The 6342-nt window shown below is 42.7% G+C and overlaps 1 protein-coding gene across 1 annotated transcript in view; it reads left to right on the forward strand.

The window, feature by feature from the left end:
• dennd5b (DENN/MADD domain containing 5B) overlaps window positions 1-6342 on the forward strand; it is a 54521-nt gene that overhangs the window by 594 nt on the left and 47585 nt on the right. The window lies entirely within an intron of this gene.

Raw genomic sequence — 6342 nt, forward strand, 5'->3', positions numbered from 1 at the left:
GCAAGTATAAATAGTTACGGCGCTCCCATGACGTCACATTGTTGCGCGACAGGTCGGGAACGGCGAGTCTACATGATGCTTTAGTCGTCCCTCGCTGTGTGGATTGCTACATCTTTGACACTCCGCCTTCAGACAGCACACTGCCTTTGTCAGCTCTGCCAGCACAGATCATGCTCTCCCTCCGTCACTGTTAGCAAGATGTTTCATAACATTATTATTAAGAATTCCGTTTTTTTCATCCATAATGCAACTTATATGCAACTAAGAAACTCCAGCATTCCTCAACTTCTTTTAGCATAAATCCACAACTAAAAGCCATTATTGAAATAATGATCAAAAGCATCATTACTCAAAGCAGCAACAATTTGCTGCTTTGAGTTTCTTTTTTTAGACAGAATTACTGTTCTTGTTTACTAATCTGTTTCAAAAGCTTCCAGTAGAGGTTTTACAGGAAAGAAAGGCTTTTGAGCTGGAGTGTTTAATTGTGAACATCCATGCATGAAGTGTCGAACAAAAAACAAACAGAGAACAGACTGGCAAGAGTTAGTGGACAGCATTTTTGTTAAAAAGACAATGGGAACAGATCAGAACACAGAGAAGCTTCTCTCTAAAGTATGATCAAATCTACTTATTAAACAGACACTAAAGACCAATTGACTTGTTTTAAATAAAGATCTCCTCTCTGTGGTTGAGGTGCATCCATCCAATACCATCTGTTTCCTCTGCGAACATCTGAAGGAAACCTAAATGAACTATCAAAAGCCATCCTAAAAACAGAGAGACCTAAAAGGCCTTAATAATGAACTTCTATATATCTCTGTCTATCTCTCGACAAAGAGTGACTCACTCCCATCAGGCACATCGCCGTCACCACGTGGTTATAACCCTGCAGCTGCTGTGAAAACAGCTGCCATTTGCTGACACACAACAGCTCAGACAGCCATGACCTGCCTCTTCTACACAGTTAATCTTCATAATAACATGTGTCCCTCGCAGCATCCTGCTCAATCTACAGTGTTTAACTTGTATTTATACAGGATATGTTGGCTGAGATAAACACTCTTCTACTACAGTAACCTGTTAACAGTTAAAAATAGTAATAGGAACAAAATATAAGAATAGACAGGGTTATAGATAGAACAGAAAAGAGACAATAAGCAAGTTACAAAACGAGTTAATTCATATCTTTGTATGTAGTACTAGCTGTCATTTTAGTGACACAGTGACTTAAAGCTTCAGAGGAACCTGATTTTGGTTCATTTTTTCCCCACAAATGATCTGTCTCGTGTACTACTGTCAAGATATGGTGAAAGTTTCACATTGGCACGCCCAACTCCTAATATTCACATGACAGTAGTGGATAAAAACTCTTTATTTTGATGATTTGATGAAAATTTGGTTAAATAAACTATATTTGGATAGAAGCTTGATTCTTTGTCTCCTGTTTGAAGGTGTCTTTGATGCTTTTTCGGTCAGATTAAAGTATGCCATGTAGCGTGAGGTGCATCCTAGTCCATTATGCAACTTCTATTTTGTGATGTAGAAACTTGAAGGCACCAGGGCACATACACCGATCTTGTGTCTAGCAGGAAAACTCAGAAATATTCATATTCATAGATAAATGAGGAAGAAGGAGGAGGTCACTTTTAAGCATTTTAATGTGGAAACTAAGCTTTTTGTGGAAAAACAAACATATAACATAACATACCACTGTCTGTATATGTCTCAATACATTTCTGTAGGAGATCTCTATATTATACATAGTATATATTTATAGGGATGCAACAGGTCAAAGGGGGTTTTCTTGACTTTAACTGGTGGTGGAAGCAGCAGCAGAGCTCTTCTCTCACTTGCAGCCTGCCTGCTGGCAGCCTGTTGTCATGGTTGTGTCATGAGTAAAGAATGCTGGACTCATGCCACTGTAGCAACCACAGCTTAACAGGCATAAATGGACCTATGGGGGACACATTTCCCCCTCCGAATCCCTGAGTGCTCGGATGTGACAGTGCGTTATCACCCTGCATATGTTACCACCTCTGCCTCCACGCTCTCTGTCACTTATTCCCTCGGTGCGGAGAGCGTTATCTGCTCTCCTTTCATCAGTGCGCTCTCTGAGAGCTCATAACTAGGTGTAGATAAACAGCAGCTGCTAATCTGCTAATACAGTCAGGTGACAGTGAGTCATGAAGTGTGGACACAAAAGCCTCCCATGACTGAAGGACCCAGGGGAGCAACTAGAACATGTGCCTGAATGAAAATGAGCCTGTCACCTTCAACACCTCCTGCCCCAGCCTCCTCCCTTCTTCTCCCTCTTCTCCCTCTTCTTCCTTCTCTCTCCTCACCACCTTAAAGTGAATAAAAGGACAAAGCAGTGTTTGACAGCATGACAGGATGATGACATCACCACAGTAGCGTCCTGCGGCCGGCCAATAGGGCGCTGAATAGGGCTGATAGAGCCAGCTTAGCTCGGGCACTGGAACACTGGACCATTGTAACACACACACACTTTCACTTTCACTCACACACAGTCTATGTTCTCATTCTGACTCAGCCTGCCCCCCTGCAGCTCTTACCCCCATCATGTAAGTATAATTCATAACGATTAAGAGATCAGAAAGTGGTAACCGCTGCTTCCCCACCACCCAACACCCTAACAACAACACCCCCCCCACCATCTTTAGTTGTCTTGTTGCCAAGCAAACAGATGGGGTGCTGCTCCCACCCAGCCAGTGCCAGGCGTTGGCAGCCCAACTCGGCACAGCGGTCGCTAGCTCCATTTAGAGAGAAGGAAAAGGTTGAGTGTGTGTTCCCTGCACATACGAGCTGGATGCTGTGTGAGTGTGTGTGAGTGTGTGTGAGTGTGAGAGGCCAGGCTGGTTGCCCAGTTGCAGCAGGTGCTGCTGGTGGAGCACTGGGTGGTGGAATGTGTTGGTGAAGCCAAATGGACGAGCGTTATGGGAGCGGTAGATCAACTCATACCATGGCCATGAAGAGGAATTGTTTTTTTATTGATGGGCACAGCGTTAGGGTCTGCATGTTAGTTTCAAAGATTGATTCTTTATTATAAAACTAAACTAAAACAGGCTGTGAAAAATAATTTTAGTTTTGGTTACAAAACTTCCTTCTTTGTCAGTTTGGTCAAATCATTGGTGCATATATGTGTATATGTAACTGAAATGAGCACACCCACTCTGGAAAAGAACTGAAACTAAATTAAATTGAAAACGAAATAAAACTAAAAACTAAAGAAGAATACAAACTATAATGCCTTGGCTGGGAAGTCGGAAACTGTTTGGAAAAGGGCAGGCTCTTTCAAAAATAATACTTGGCAGATGATTGGATGAACCATCTTTTCCACGGAGAAAGGCCTCCAGTGCAGTTCTTTGCTCTTCTTTCATTGTAGAAATAGTGATGCTAGCAGCATCTACACTAACCTCTTTAGCAGCTGCCATTGTTGTTTTTGAGCAAACAGTCTCAACTTTATCGCTGCATCACACTGCAAGTCGTTCATTAAAGAATGCTCACTGGTCCAATCCATTGGGGTTGGACACAAGGGCATAGCTTGAAGCCTGACGAGATGGATTCTATCTACCCCGCAAGGTAAGGCTGTACAGACAAAGATTCAGGATGTCTCAACCTTTTCTTTGTCTCTTCCCCTAGTCTTATGGAATCACAGTTCTGACAGAATTGCTGGAGTACATCATTAAAAGTTTTAAGACATTTGTAGTGAAATCTAGGTTTGATTTTGAGAGTAATGTACGTTTATGAAGGCTTGTTTTTTGTGCTGTGATAACTGATGGAAAGAGATCTGTCTGGATGGAACAGGAATGATAAATGGATCAGTTTGTATCTGCGGATTTCCTTCCTTTTTACCAAAGACCAGTGATTCCAACCACACCTGAGAGCTTCATGAAGCGGTTGTTTGTTTGAGCTAATTTCCACGTCAGTTCTTGTAGTCATTGTGTGTACTACAGGCTCTTTGTGCCCAGAATGCATTGTTGCTTTCACACATGACTGACTCTGTGCGTTGAGGGGGATGATTTAATGTATTCAGCAGCAGATATTCACTATATGCACAGACAGATGCTTTGGAAGTAGCACAAGACATACAAGCCCGGGGACGGCCACAGCACTGCTCCCAAAGCCATGAATACACACAGTTTGTACCTTTTATGCCGCAGGTGAAACTCTGACGGTGTTGCCTCTCACTCAGCTGGCGATGACGGTTTGCTTTTCTGTCTGTCTGCTTGCTCTGCCGTTCGCACAGGACTCCCACACATACACACTGATGTGATTCTACAGGGCCTTGAAGTGAGGCAACAAAGCCTCCGAGGCAACAAAGCCTGTCAGTCAGTCAGGCTCCTTGATTGCGGAGTCCCCACACACACACACACACACACACACACACACACACTGATTCTCATACACACTCCCAGCTGAGCATCTGATCACCCGGTTCTAGCAGGGCAACAGGCTCCACACATACATTATGCATCAGTGTCTGCAGCCAACGTATGATTAGTTCCTCTGTCGCTCTTGTATTTGTGTGTGTGTGTGTGATATTTGGGCATTTTACCCTTAGTGTGTGTTTAGTAAGGGACGGAGCTTTAACGCAGTGTCTAATGAGATGCTGTTTCACTCGCTCTCCTCATTGTGTATATAAAAGGTCTGTGTGTGTGTGTGTGTGTGTGTGTGTGTGTGTGCGTGTGTGTCCGGTGTGTGTGTTTTGCATTCACATACTAGTGTCTATGCGTCCTCCTGGGGCCTATTGCATGTAATTAGAGGTGCATTAAGTGATTTGTGATTCTCTAATGATGCTGTGGGTGTCATATTATACCCCACTCCTGACACTCAGGGGGGGAAACCCCCTCCTGCAATGCTGAGCTGGTTGTGCGGGTGTCTGTTGATTGAAATGACCTCATTATTTTAATGATTGCCACCAGAAATACAGAGGGGAGGGGGTGAAGAAAGCAAAAAATCACAGCAAAATGTTCAGCTTCAGCCTGAGAGGATGGTACCAACTGCTGCTGCAAACAGACCCTGTGCTAAAAATAAACCAAACAAACATTAAAGTCTCAGAAAAGTCAAAATCATACATTTCTACCAAAGCAAGTTTTAATTGTCCATTATTATATATATAATTCTTTCTTTAATTGTATCATCATTATCTTCTGGTTCAAATGTGATTTTCTATACTTGGACTTTCCTGACTTTGTGACATTTGCAGCTTATGTTAGAGCAGAGCAGGTAAACATAGTGTTTAATCCATTCAATACATTTTATTCTTTTGTTTTTGGAATGGTTAAAACAGAAAACAACCCTCCAAACTCTTTTGTATTCAGTTGTTGTATTCAGAGTGTCTCTTACTACAGCCCCATGTGCATTAGGGCTGCACATGTCCAAGTGCAACATCCACATCACAGAAGCTGCAATAGTTTGATGAAGGTAAAATGTACTGTAAGTACTGTAGTAAATGTGTACTGAAGTGCAGTATTTGATTCAAATGTTATCTGTTGCATTCCACCCCTGCCATTCTGGGAAGTTGTGATGGATATTTTTTCACGGCATTCTGGCACTCACTACACTTAACAATTGATTGATTAATCAATAAGAGCAAACAGAGCTAACTTGTTATGTTGTACAGAAGTCACACACCAGTGGCACACCTTCCTGAGACGGGTGTTAATGTCAGACCCTGTGTGAAGCATTTCTGATAAATGCCTTCACTAAACAGTGGAATCAAGTGGTGATGATTTATAAGGAGACTGTGTGAGAAAATACTGCAGCAGAGAAAGTGGCAGGTAGAGACAGCACACACACACACACACACACACAGGCTTCATTGATCTGTTGTTGCTGAACTGTTGCGCGGATGCTGCTTTGCAATTCAATTTGGGAGGCGAGGGCTGTCCACAGCGGCCCCATAACCCCTCATACACACTCTCATTCGCTGTTAATGGCGGAGCTGTTCTCGCCGGCTGCCTTCTCTGTTCAGGGGTATCCCATGGCAACCAGACACTTACACCTTGATGACGGGAGAGGAGTTGAGGAAGGAGGATTGCTTCTTCTCCTCACTCACATTACATACAGTAACGTTGTATCCCCAGCCAAAAGCTATTTAACTGATATGTGCACATATTTGGAACACAGATCTGCATCTGAGTGTCAATTTCTCCTCGTAATGACTTATTAAGTCCAGTCCAGTTTTTGTTTTAGTGATTATGAGCAGACAGTCACATGGTGTTATTCAGAAAATTCTACTTAAAATATTCCCAGAAATGTTTAGCTATAATTAGGGCGGTGTATTGGCAAGAATCTGGTGATACGATACGTATCATGATA

Source organism: Morone saxatilis, unplaced genomic scaffold (genome assembly GCF_004916995.1).
Source record: "Morone saxatilis isolate NCDOM2014 unplaced genomic scaffold, NCSU_SB_2.0 Contig10, whole genome shotgun sequence".
In the NCBI taxonomy this organism is placed as follows: Eukaryota; Metazoa; Chordata; class Actinopteri; family Moronidae; genus Morone; species Morone saxatilis.